Here is a 12756-nt window from a genome sequence, read left to right as displayed (position 1 = left end):
TAGTGGAGAACTAATTGCAAGAGCCCTTTAAGGCAAGGCAACAGAGGTTGTGTTCCAAAGAGGAGCCGGGGGCCACTGGCGGGGGGGAGCCCTCCAGCCAGCAGCCGAGATGGCCATGGAGGTAAAGGGATAGCGGCTGTAAAGCAGAGGGGCAGAGACCAATGCCAGTCTTCAGAAAAGGCAGCGTAAGAGCTGAGGCCTCCCAAGGCTGCCGTGGTGTCTGCAGCAGCTGCAGTCTTCCTGCGGCTTTCTGGGGACAGCCTGCTTACTGTTCATTTGGTTGCCGCGGCAGCTCACTGGCTTGTGAGAGCTGACTATGCCCAGTTCTGCCAAGTCTGCAGTCAGTGACTGCATGATGGTTGCTTGAAGTCAGCCATAGTGGGAATATATACCACAGACATCAACAAAGCAATTAATCAGGGCCTTTTTTTAGAGAGAGAGAGAGAGCTGGCTTATCAGCACATAGCTAGAACTGTGTACCTAAACCCCACCATTTGCCCAGGCACCACATTTAGATGACTGATCAGATTTCCTCACCATACTCTCACCCACTTCCACTGACAACTTTAAATTCCTGTTACTGCCTTTCGGCTTTCGGCTCAGAGGAGGCTCAGGTGCAGCTTTTTTTGGTCGTCCTGAATCCGGGTTCATCCGACACCAGCTGCCTCCACCATGCCGCTGAAGTTCGACCCCAACGAGATCAAAGTCGTATCCCTGAGGTGCACCGGTGGGGAAGTGGGTGCCACGTCTGCCCTGGCCCCCAAGATCGGCCCCCTGGGCCTGTCTCCAAAAAAGTTTGGTGATGACATCGCCAAAGCAACCGGTGATAGGAAGGGTCTGAGGATTACAGTGAAACTGACCATTCAGAACAGACAGGCCCAGACTGAGTAGTGCCTTCCGCCTCTGTCCTGATCATCAAAGCCCTCAAAGAACCACCAAGAGACAGAAAGAAGCAAAAAAACATTAAGCACAGTGGAAATACCACTTTTGATGAGATTGTCAGCATTGCCCAACAGATACAGCACTGATCTTTAGCTAGAGAACTCTCTGGAACCATTAAAGAGATCCTGGGGACTGCCCAGTTGGAGGGCTGCAATGTTGATGGCTGCCACCCTCATGACATCATAAATGGTATCAACAGTGGTGCAGTGGAATGTCCCGCTAGTTAAGAACTACAGAGGAGCCATGGCTGGTTTGGCTCCGTGGCTAGAGCGTCGGCCTGCGGACTCAGGGGTCCCAGGTTCGATTCCGGTCAAGGGCATGTACCTTGGTTGCGGGCACATCCCCAGTGGGGAGTGTGCAGGAGGCGGCTGATCGATGTTTCTCTCTCATCAATGTTCCTAACTCTCTATCCCTCTCTCTTCCTCTCTGTAAAAAATCAATAAAATATATTTAAAAAAAAAAAAAAAAAAAAAAAAAAAAAAAAAAAAAGAACTACAGAGGAAAATGTTTCAATTAAAGATTATTTGACAAGCAGTGGGAAAAAAAAATTCCTGTTATCCCCCAAGGTTTGTGAGGGAAGAGGCAGTTGCCTGTATGCTACAGTAAGAAGAATAAGGACCTCAGGTTCTTCTCCACCCTTCCACAGCCACCATTAAAGCCATTAATGGGCCTGGCCAGCACAGCTCAGTGGTTGAGCGTCGACCTATGAACCAGTAGGTCTGGTTCAATTCCTGGTCAGGGTACATGCCTGGGTTGCAGACTCAATCCCCAGCAGGGGGCGTGAGGGGGCAGCCAGTCAATGATTCGCTTTCATCATTGATGTTTCTATCACCCTTCCTCTCTGAAATAAATAAAATTATATATTTTTTAAAAAGCCATCAATGGAACAAATCCTTGTGTGGTGGCCTTGTCTCCTAAAGGCCACAAAGTATTTTGAGAAGAACATGATCTTAAAGTCATCCAAATCTGCATATAAATCCTGACTCTACCACTTTGGGAATTACATAGAATATCATATAAAGCACCAAGCAGCCCAGCTGGAATGGCTCAGTGGTTAGGCATCAACCTATGAACAAGGAGGTCACAGTTCAATTGCCGGTCAGGGCTTATGCCCGGGTTGGGGGCTCGATCCCCAGTGTGGGGTGTGCAGGAGGATTCTCTCTCATCGTTGATGTTTCTTTCTCTCTCCCTTCCTCTCTGAAAGCAATACAAATATATATATTTTTAAAAAGCACCAAGCAATATATAGCTACTGAAATAGTTTCTTCTCTCAACAAATATTTAAGAGCATCCTCTGCATCAGGCACCATTCTTGGTGTTGGGAGAATGGAGAATAAGTCAGACCAGGCCCCAGCCTACATAGGACTTTCATTTCAGCCCTGCCTGATCTTAGAAGTCATATACACCTTCCACTTAGTGAAAGAAGTGAGCAAACTGGGCCTCCAAGAGTCCACACCACACAGAGTTAGACTTTGAGTTTCTGGTATCCCAAGATACCAGAAGGAACAGTGTTCTTTATAGTCCACCATCCTGCTTTCTTCTGACAAGATTTAATTAATCTTAGCAACATAGCAATAGAGTACAGAGCTCTGATAAGTAAGCAGGGACAGTGAATTTTGATTGGGGGTTGAAGAGATTCAAGACTGAGAAGACCAATAGTGGAGAGTCTTAGGACATTTGGGGAATTGATATCCATTTAAAAACATTTAAATGCACCTACTCTGTGCCCAGCACCATGCTAGGCATCAGGAAAGACTAGTTAAATTTAGCAAGATGGGTCTTATAATAAAGTTTACACACAGTATCCTGAGGAAGCAATTAGCTCCATTAGAGAGTTAAAGGAAATGATATTGACCAGAGACATAAAGAATGGGGGGAGAGGAATAAAGAGGTTCAATTTTTTTTAATTTAAAAAAAAGGCTGGTACTAAGATATAAAAATGTGACAGAACAGAATAGCCAGAACTTTGGTGTGTGTTAAATTTAGGTGTGATATGGAATAGATTTCCAGAGAGAAAGGTGAGTCAAGACAGGTGATTTGAACTTTAAGTTGTGGACAATATGTTTTCACTGAAGGATTCATCATTCTTTTAAAATATATTTTATTGATTTCAGAGAGGAAGGGAAAGGGAGAGAGAGAGAAACATCAATGATGAGAGAGAATCATTGATCGGCTGCCTCCTGCACACCCCCTACTGGGGATCAAGCCCGCAACCCAGGCATGTGCCCTTGATCGGAATCAAACTTGGGACCCTTCAGTCCGCAGGCTGACCCTCTATCCACTGAACCAAACCAGTCAGGGCGAGGGATTCATCTTAGATGCTGAGTGACATACTATTACAGAAGTACTCCCAGTGGGTGAGTGAGGGCTGTGGGCCGATAAGCAAGCCAGGCACCCAAGCAGCTCTGGAGTGTAAGGCCTCAGGGCAGCCCAACCTGGGGCAGTCACTGGTTATGCTGTGGCCCAGGGGGTAGAGGAGCTCCAGGAGGCCAAGGGCAATCCTCCAAGAACCGAAGGTGTCAACCTTGAAAGCACACTGAGGGGAGTGTCATGCACAGAAAATGGAGAGGGGCATCCAGGGGGATGTGGGCAGAGCACTAACACTGTCGGCTTCAGGAGGATTTAAGCAGCAGAGCAGTGTGATAAGATGTGTATTTAGGAAGCTCACTGGGACTGAGGTATGGGGAGGATAAACCAGGGGAGGCAGGCATCAGAAGAGCCAACATACCATATTCAAGATGTGATGGTAGTGGAGGTGTGGGCTAAGGAGACATGGCAAGAGGCAGAGTCAACAGACTGGGGCCGTGGGAAGGGAAGTGAAGCTATAACAGCCGGACTACTGTGGCGTTACCACTGGCATGGGGAACCACGAAAGCAGCAGCAGGCACAGAGAAAGACAGAATGTACCTGAGCTGTGAAGGAGATGCCAGCTTGCCTGCGTGGGACACTGAGGAGCTGGCTGAGGTGCAAGCAGCCCCTCCCCTCACCAGCGTGGCCAGTCCCCAGAATATGACCAGTCCCCCAAAGGATCCCAGGGAGGGAGGGAGAAGAGAATTTTTATTTGCTCTTTTTTAAAAATTTTATTTTTAATCCTCACTCGAGGATATTTTTTCCATTGATTTTCAGAGAAAATGGAAAGAAGGGGGAGAGAGTGAGAGAGAAACAGCATTGGTTGCCTCCTGCATGCTCCCCAGGAGGAGCTGGGGATTGAAAGTGCAACCCAGGTACATGCCCTTTGGTGAGCAAGCTGGTGCTCTAACCACAGAGCAATGCCAGCCACGGCCCCCAGGCCCAGCACCGTGTTCAGGACAGAGGGCACTCAGTCCCCAGATGGTGAATGGATGAATGGAACAGGGAAGGGGTAGAGGCTGGGTCCTCCTCCAGCGGAGAGCTCTTCCTTCCTGGACTGGTCCTTTGTCCCCTGTGCTCATCTACCAGCCAGAGCTCCCCTGCCTACCCCAGGCCCCACAGTCTCACTTTGTCCTAAGGCTTTTGTTTCCCACGTGGGCACAGAACCTCAGGGCTGCTGTCTGCTGGCACCACTCACATTGTGTATTCCCTAGACCAGCCGTGGGCAAACTACGGCCCGCGGGCCGGATACGGCCCGTTTGAAATGAATAAAACTATTGAAAACTATTTGCATTTTTAAATTTTTTCTTTATTTTTTTAATCAGAGAGGAAAGGAGAGGGAGAGAGAGATAGGAACATCAATGATGAGAAAACGATTGATCGACTGCCTCCTACATGCCCCCCACTGGGGATCAATCCCATAACCTGAGCATGGGCCCTTAACCGGAATCAAACCTGGCACCTTTCAGTCCACAGGCCAATGCTCTATTCACTGAGCCAAACCTGCTAGGGCTGCATTTTTAATTTACATTTTTTAAAGGTCACATATTTATGTGGCTCAGAATCTAAAAGGTACAGAAGAGTGTACAGTGAAAAATAGTGAAAAGTCCCCTCCTATCCCTGCCCTTGAGTGCCCAGTCTCCAACTCAGAGGCAAGACAACTAGTGCTACCAATAGACAAATCAAGGTGAGGTGATTGGGCCCACACTTGTCCTTTTTCCTTCCTCATCCTCGCTGCTACCCACCATGGCCCCCAAAGGCCTTGACACGGTCTCTGAGATGTTGAATGATGTCCCTTCAGCTTCTTGGCCTCCCCATCCCTGGGGAGGACCCCCACCGTATCTCAGAAGTCACTTTGCCACAGCCTGCCTCCATCACTCTTGTCCCTGGTCCTTACCCCCAAGTTGGTCCACTACTCCACAGAGCCTGTCCTCCCCGGACCTTTCTGCCTGTGCCCTCTCACGCCTCCCGTCCTGCCACTGTTCCTCTTGGCCCCTGTGCCCACCCTCACCGGCCCTCTAACCCCACCTCTCCACAGGCTCTTCCCCCTCCCCCTCCATCTCCTAATCAGCTGGCCTTTGTTGCAGCCTCCGGCTGTGCCCTAGGCATGGCAGGCCGACAGGCACAGGCCAGCCTTATAAGACAAGGGCCCAGCTCAGTCATCATCACAAAACAATTAGACAACCACGGTGAGACCCTGGGCGGGACTCACAGGAGCAGGAGGCGTCAGTGCCGCCAGGCTGCTCGCCAGGTCACACACAACTCTTGTTCCTTTCAGGTTCCACCTTCCTGGGAGTGTTACCACATTCTAATCCCTGCCTTTCTCTGCAAAACCTCACCTCTGTCTCAGCTCCTGTCTCCAGGAACTAAGGGCATCCTTGCCCGACTCGGTCTGTCCTGTCTCTAGCCAGGGCCCAAGCAGGCTCCCCTCAGCAAGGTCAACAAGCCACAGCCTGCCTGGACTTGTGTGCCAGAAGAGGAGAGGAACTGGAAGCCACCTGTGCTGGGTGGGAATCTGGGGGACAAAAGGAACCCTCCTTAAACCCTTGGAAATGGAGGCCGAGGAAGGAAGTGGATCAGCTCTATTTCATTTCTGTTAGCGTGTCTGAACACATATGCCCCTACCCTTGGCTCCCCCTTCCTTGAAGAGGTGGTTCCAGAAGAAACAAGCAAAGAAGACAATACCCCACCATCCGCAGAGGAGCTTGTGCAAGAGGAAGCAAGGGTGACTGGGCTGTGGGCTGTTTCTCGTCACTGAAACACGGTGAGCCAGCCAGAGGCTCGCAATGTTGCAAGACTGAGGGAATTCGTGTTTGCTGAGCGCCAGCAATGACCTAAACACTCTTTCTAGGTCTTACTTAATCCTTATTCATCTGCCACATAATGTAAGTACTCTCTTACAGGTGGGGAAACTAAGGCAAGCTCCCTGAACCTCAACTCTAGGTCCTCCCTGCCCCACCCCTCCTCTCAGAACTCAAGCCTGAGTCATGATTGGGTGCAAAGGGGACATAGTGTCAGCAACTCCAGGTATTCTCCTTCTTCACTGAATTTTGAGGTTCCACCCGTCCCCTGTCCACTCCCTCTCCACCTCACCCCAAGCGCCCCACCCTGGGATCTAAGAGTCCCCAGCTTTCCCTCTAATCCCCACTCAGCCTAGGGGTGCAGTGTACCTTTCTTTGGCCTCCATTCTTATCATTCATTTATTCATTCATTCACTCATTCATTCTTTCCCAGGACACCCCAACACCACCAATAACAAAAGTGACACTATCTCAGTACCCTGTTTCAATTCCTCGGGGCCCTCATGACGCTCTGAAATCATCTTTTGTGTACACTTGCTTCCACAGAGTCTGTATCCCTGACTCAAGTGGGGAAGCTCTGTGAGAGCTGGGGCCTTGGCAGTCCGGGTCACCGCTGTAGAGCGAGCTGTTATTGGTGCTCAATGCCTATTGCTTGGTGATTGGCTGAATTATATAAATGTTTGTTGAGCAACCACCCTGGTGCAGACACCAGGCCAGGAGAGGGGAGGTGCAGTCAAACAAGCCTTCTTGGGTAGTCCGCAGCCGGCTGAGACTGCTTGGAAAGGGGGTGTTGCACGCCATGGAATGAGCTTGAATGCAGGCACTGCAGGCCCCAATGCTGGAGAGGCACGGAGGACAAGCCAGGGCTCCCCCCCTCCTTTTAGGCCCCAGCTCTAAGCTCACTTCCCTAGGAAACCTCCCCCACCCCTGATGCAGGCTTGGCTACCTCTCGGCACTATTTCCATCATCCAGAAAGTTCTATCGGACAGCCCTTCTCTGAACCATAAGCTCCACGAAGGCAAGGCCTATGTCTGTGCTTGGCTCACGGCCACGGCCCCCAGGCCCAGCACCGTGTTCAGGACAGAGGGCACTCAGTCCCCAGATGGTGAATGGATGAATGGAACAGGGAAGGGGTAGAGGCTGGGTCCTCCTCCAGCGGAGAGCTCTTCCTTCCTGGACTGGTCCTTTGTCCCCTGTGCTCATCTACCAGCCAGAGCTCCCCTGCCTACCCCAGGCCCCACAGTCTCACTTTGTCCTAAGGCTTTTGTTTCTCACGTGGGCACAGAACCTCAGGGCTGCTGTCTGCTGGCACCACTCACATTGTGTATTCCCTAGACCACCTTGGGCAAACTACGGCCCGCGGGCCGGATCCGGCCCGTTTGAAATGAATAAAACTATTGAAAAAAAAAGACCGTACCCTTTTTTTCTTTTTTTAATATATTTTTTATTGATTTTTTACAGAGAGGAAGGGAGAGAGATAGAGAGTTAGAAACATCGATGAAAGAGAAACATCGATCAGCTGCCTCCTGCACATCCCCTACTGGGGATGTGCCCGCAACCCAGGTACATGCCCTTGACCGGAATCAAACCTGGGACCTTTCAATCCGCAGGCCGACGCTCTATCCACCGAGCCAAACCGGTTTCGGCAAGACCGTACCCTTTTATGTAATGATGTTTACTTTGAATTTATATTAGTTCACACAAACACTCCATCCATGCTTTTGTTCCGGCCCTCCGGTCCAGTTTAAGAACCCATTGTGGCCCTCGAGTCAAAAAGTTTGCCCACCCCTGCCCTAGACTCAAGGTGTCCCCGGAGATGTGCAGCAGTGGTCGCTACTCCAGCTGTGCCAGCAGCAAGCTTTTTGTCCATGTTCCCAGCCCACCAGTGCTCTCAGCAATTTTAAGGCAACACTGTCATCTTCAAAACCCACAATGCAGTGCCTGGCTCCTGTAACAGAGGCTCCAGCTCTGGCTCAAGAAGTTTTACCAGATTTTCAGCCTCACTGCCTGGTTGCTCTTCCGGCATCTCCTTACTCAGAGATGCCAACTTGAGTCAGCACCCACCTCGCTGGGTAAGATCAGATGCTCCATTGTGGGGACTTTCCCTCTGCGGCCCTTCTTTGGGGCCCAGCCTTGGGGCCCCGCCCTCCCCTCTCAGCAGCCAGCCTATTCCTTCCTCTTCCCCAGCCAAGAAGTGTGCTATGAGCACAAGGTGGCACCGCTGGCCACTGAGGAAGTTCCCCAGCCTGGCAGAAGAAACTGGGGAGCAGGGAGGAGAGAAAAAATCCAAACACTCAGAGTAAGTTCCCAAGGAGCCCTGGAGGACAGGCAGTGTAGAGCAGCGGTTGCCCACCTTTTGGACCTCACAGACCACTGGTTGGCGACCGCTGCTCCAAAGGTTTCTCTAAGGTTTCCTTAAACCAGCGGTCACCAACCTTTCAGACCTTGCGGACCACTGGTTGGCGATCGCTGGTATAAAGGATCTTCTCGCACTTTGAGTTATTTTGGTCCTTGGTCCATCCCCAAAATCAAAACCTTGCAGAACTTTGGAGTAGGGAGACTCTGATCCTTGAATGCCCTCTAACACATTCTCACAAATTGGTTGACCAACACATGCTTGATTACCTCCCATGATGGTGAACTCACCACCACTCATTGAGGTCCATTCCACCTTTGGACAGCTTTAATTATTAGAAAGTCTTTCCTCGTGAGTCTGTATCCACTCACTGGTCTTTGTTATTTGCTCTCAGGTACACAGAATCAATGTAGTTTCTGTTCCAGCTAGTAGTCCTTCAGGAGTGTGAAGACCACTATCACCTGCCCCGTGAGTCCTGTCCCCCAGTTCAACATCTCCATGTCCTCCTTCTGGGCATGGGCTCTCCTCACCAGCCTGATTTCTCCCTCTGGACCCTGAAGTTTGTCCCTATCCTCTTAAAATAGACCTTACCCTCCCAACAGGGCCTGCCCATCACAGATCTGGGGCCCAAGGGCGCCATCTTTCTGGGTCCTACAGCTCTCTTCACGCAGCTCAAAGTCATGTCAGTGCTTCTGGCAAGCAAATCACAGGATCGAGTCTGACCAGCCGTGTGCCAAACAGAATCTCCCTGTCTATACACACCAGCGTTATCCCACCTCCCACAAACCTTGCTCTTATGCAGATGATTATTTGGGGACCAAAGCCCCAGACTCTACCTCTATCCATAGTCAATACCATTTGGGCAAATCTGGCCTCTCAAATTAGGTTTAGATCAGGTCCCATCACCCAGCATTTCTCCCAGCCATGTGTTAGTTGTTTTCAAATATTAGAATGGCACCTATATGATCATCTAGGGAATTTCCTAAGCACATTAATCAACTTTATTTGGAGATGAATGTCCTATCGGTTATAACTATATCTACTGTCCTATCATCCCACCCACAGGTCACCATTTTGTTCCTAAACTTCTCCTGAGATGGAGCCGATGGGTGCAGAAGCACTGCGATGATCATTGGGGAACCTGGTTTCTAGCCCTGACTCTGCCACCATGTATATTGATTTCATGAGCCTGGGATATTGTGATTTATAAGAAATATATATTTGGACTTTGTACCCAGTTCCTGGCACAGAGCCCCTAAAAGCCTTGTAATTGCCTAAGTGATAAGAGCACTGGGAGCATCTTTTGTTCTAATGAGGTAATTCTGGGGGGCTCCTGGGGAGCTTCTGGATGGGGACTGGTTGCCAGTGGCATGGGGACCAAGCCATTATTAGAAGCTTGGCATGTGTAGCTCCACCTTGCATCCTCCAGAGAGGGCATAGTGGCTGGAAATGGAGTTATAATTGATCATGCCTACGCATGAAGCCTCCATACAACCCCAGTGCATGGGGTTCGGAGAGCTCCCAGGTCGGCAAACACATCACATCCGGAATGTGACGCGCCTCAACTCTAGGGACAGAAGCTCCTGTTCTCAGGACCCTCCCAGACCTCACCCTATGCATCTCTTCATCTGGCTGTTCGTCTGTATCCTTTATCATATCCTTTTTTAAAAAATTGTTTTTATGGATTCTTTTAGAAAGAGAGAAACATCGACATGAGAGCACGACATCGATCAGCTGCCTTCTGCACACTCCCTACCTGGGATGAAGACTGCAACCGGGGCACGTGCCCTGACCAGGAATCGAACCGGCAACCTTTCAGTGCAGGGGTGATGCCCAACCAACCGAGCCACACCAGCCAGGGCTATCATATCCTTTTATAATGAACTGGTAAACACAAGTGTTTCCCTAAGTTCTGTGAGCCGCTCTAGCAAATTAATCAGACTCAAGGAGGGGGGCCCTTGGAACCTCCAATCTATAGCCCGTTGGTCAGAGGCACAGGTGATAACTTGGGCCTTTAATTGGGATCTGAAGTACCTGGGGAGGAAGGGGGAGGGGGAGTACCCTTGTGGTACTGAGCCCTTAACCTGTGGGTGCTACCTCCAGGTAGGCAATTAAATTGTAGGACACCCAGCGGGTGTCACAGAGAATTGCTTGCTGTGGGGAAAAACCTCCACACATTTGGTGACCAGAGTGTCAGAAGTGAAGTGTTCTGAGACGGTCCCTGTGAGGCTGAGATGGTCCCTGTGAGGCTGAAACGGCCCCTGTGAGGCTGAGGCGGCCCCTGTGAGGCTGAGGCGGCCCCTGTGAGGTTGAAACGGCCCCTGTGAGGCTGCGACGGCCCCTGTGAGGCTGCGACGGCCCCTGCGAGGCTTTGACGACCCACTAACCAGCACGCAGCCCCACACACAACTATCACCCGAAGGGCGAGAAGGGCGAGAGCAGCTGTAGTGTTGTTTTCTCCTCACTTGTGGTAGCGAAATCCTCATTTTAAATATAAGAGGACACATTATTTTTTTAAAAAGCCATTACGTGTCTCTGTACCCTTTCTGAGTAGAGCGTGAACAAGTTGTGAGAGAACTTTCCAAACACAGGGACACGTCGCGGATGGAAATAGCTACATTTTCCATGTGTATGACCTTTGACCCGGCAACAAAAAGCGTACACCTATGGAAGAGGACAGTGGGGGGGTAAGGGCAGAGGATGGGGTGGGAGCTATGGGGCAGAAAAAGGGGAACAACTGTAATAATCTGAACAATAAAGATTTATTTAAAAAAAAAAAAGAAGTGAAGTGTTCTGTGTGGGTAGTAAAGGAGACCCAGCGGTGAAAGCCTCATGGCAAGGAAGAACTGGGTTTCCCCTACAAAGGTGGGAAACAGTTTTTCCACTGCAGGGCCGCTGGGAAATGAGCAGGGGCCAGATGATCTGTCAAGCCCTCGCCAGCTCTAACGTCCTGTTCTTGGAGGTCAGGGTTACAGAGTCAGGAGCTGGGGCAGAGGCGGGCCCCTGTTACAAGAGATAAGAAGTGGGCACTTCCACCCAGGCCTTGTGCGGCTCTTGCAACTTACAGTTCTTTTACCACAACTTAGGCTGCCCCTCAGACTTACCCAACATTGATTTCCCCTCAGGTGCCTGGCTGTCCACATGCAGGCAGCTAAGCGCAGGTCACGTGATAGCCTGCTGATCTAAGGCTCCAAGATCTGGACCATCGGGCCCAAGTTCCCCTTGCTGGCTCCCTCCCCACCAGACCCTCCAGCACACCCACCCCAGCTTCCTGGTGGTCTGAGGCATCTCCATTCTCCTCTCACCCTCCTCCACACTGTCCTTGCCAGGTACAGCAGACACCGGTGGGCAACGCGAGGCTGGAGGGAAAGTGTGTGAGGGTGTGTCTTCTGGAATTGGACCGCCAGGACGTGAGACCAGCTCCATTGCTTATGAGTTGCATGATCTTGGTCAGAACCTTAGTTTCTCATCAAGACTATACAGCATCAGTCATTATTATTTTTTTTCACTTTATTAAATCTTTATTGTTCAGATTATTACATTTGTTCCTCTTTTTCCACCCCCATAACTCCCCTCTTTCCAGTTCCCACCCCACCCTCCGCCCTCACTCCCCACCCACTGTCCTCATCCATAGGTGCACGATTTTTGTCCAGTCTCTTCCCGCATCTCCCACACCCCCTTCCCCCACAAGAATAGTCAGTCCATTCCCTTTCTATGTCCCTGATTCTATTATAATCAACAGTTCATTCTGTTCATCAGATTATTTATTCACTTGATTCTTAGATTCACTTGTTGATAGATCCATATTTGTTGTTCATAATTTGTATCTTTACCTTTTTCTTCCTCTTCCTCTTCTTAAAGGATACCTTTCAGCATTTCATATAATACTGGTTTGGTGGTGATGAACTCCTTTAGCTTTTCCTTATCTGTGAAGCTCTTTATCTGACCTTCAATTCTGAATGATAGCTTTGCTGGATAAAGTAATCTTGGTTGTTGTAGGTTCTTGGCATTCATCACTTTGAATATTTCTTGCCATTCCCTTCTGGCCTGCAAAGTTTCTGTTGAGAAATCAGCTGACAGTCGTATGGGTATTCCCTTGTAGGTAACTGAGTTTCTTTCTCTTGCTGCTTTTAAGATTCTCTCTTTGTCTTTTGCTCTTGGCATTTTAATTATGATGTGTCTTGGTGTGGTCCTCTTTGGATTCCTTTTGTTTGGGGTTCTCTGCGCTTCCTGGACCTGTAAGTCTATTTCTTTCACCAGGTGGGGGAAGTTTTCTGTCATTATTTCTTCAAATAGGTTTTCAATATC

The 12756-nt window shown here is 49.8% G+C and overlaps 1 pseudogene; it reads left to right on the top strand.

Moving 5' to 3' along the window:
- The first annotated feature begins 574 nt into the window (after window positions 1-574).
- LOC132241018 (large ribosomal subunit protein uL11-like) lies at window positions 575-1176 on the top strand (annotated as a pseudogene).
- The last annotated feature ends 11580 nt before the right edge of the window (window positions 1177-12756 follow it).

This window comes from Myotis daubentonii, chromosome 1, assembly GCF_963259705.1.
Source record: "Myotis daubentonii chromosome 1, mMyoDau2.1, whole genome shotgun sequence".
In the NCBI taxonomy this organism is placed as follows: Eukaryota; Metazoa; Chordata; class Mammalia; order Chiroptera; family Vespertilionidae; genus Myotis; species Myotis daubentonii.
Note: the sequence above shows the minus strand (reverse complement) of the source record. Positions and strands in the feature narration are given on the sequence as shown.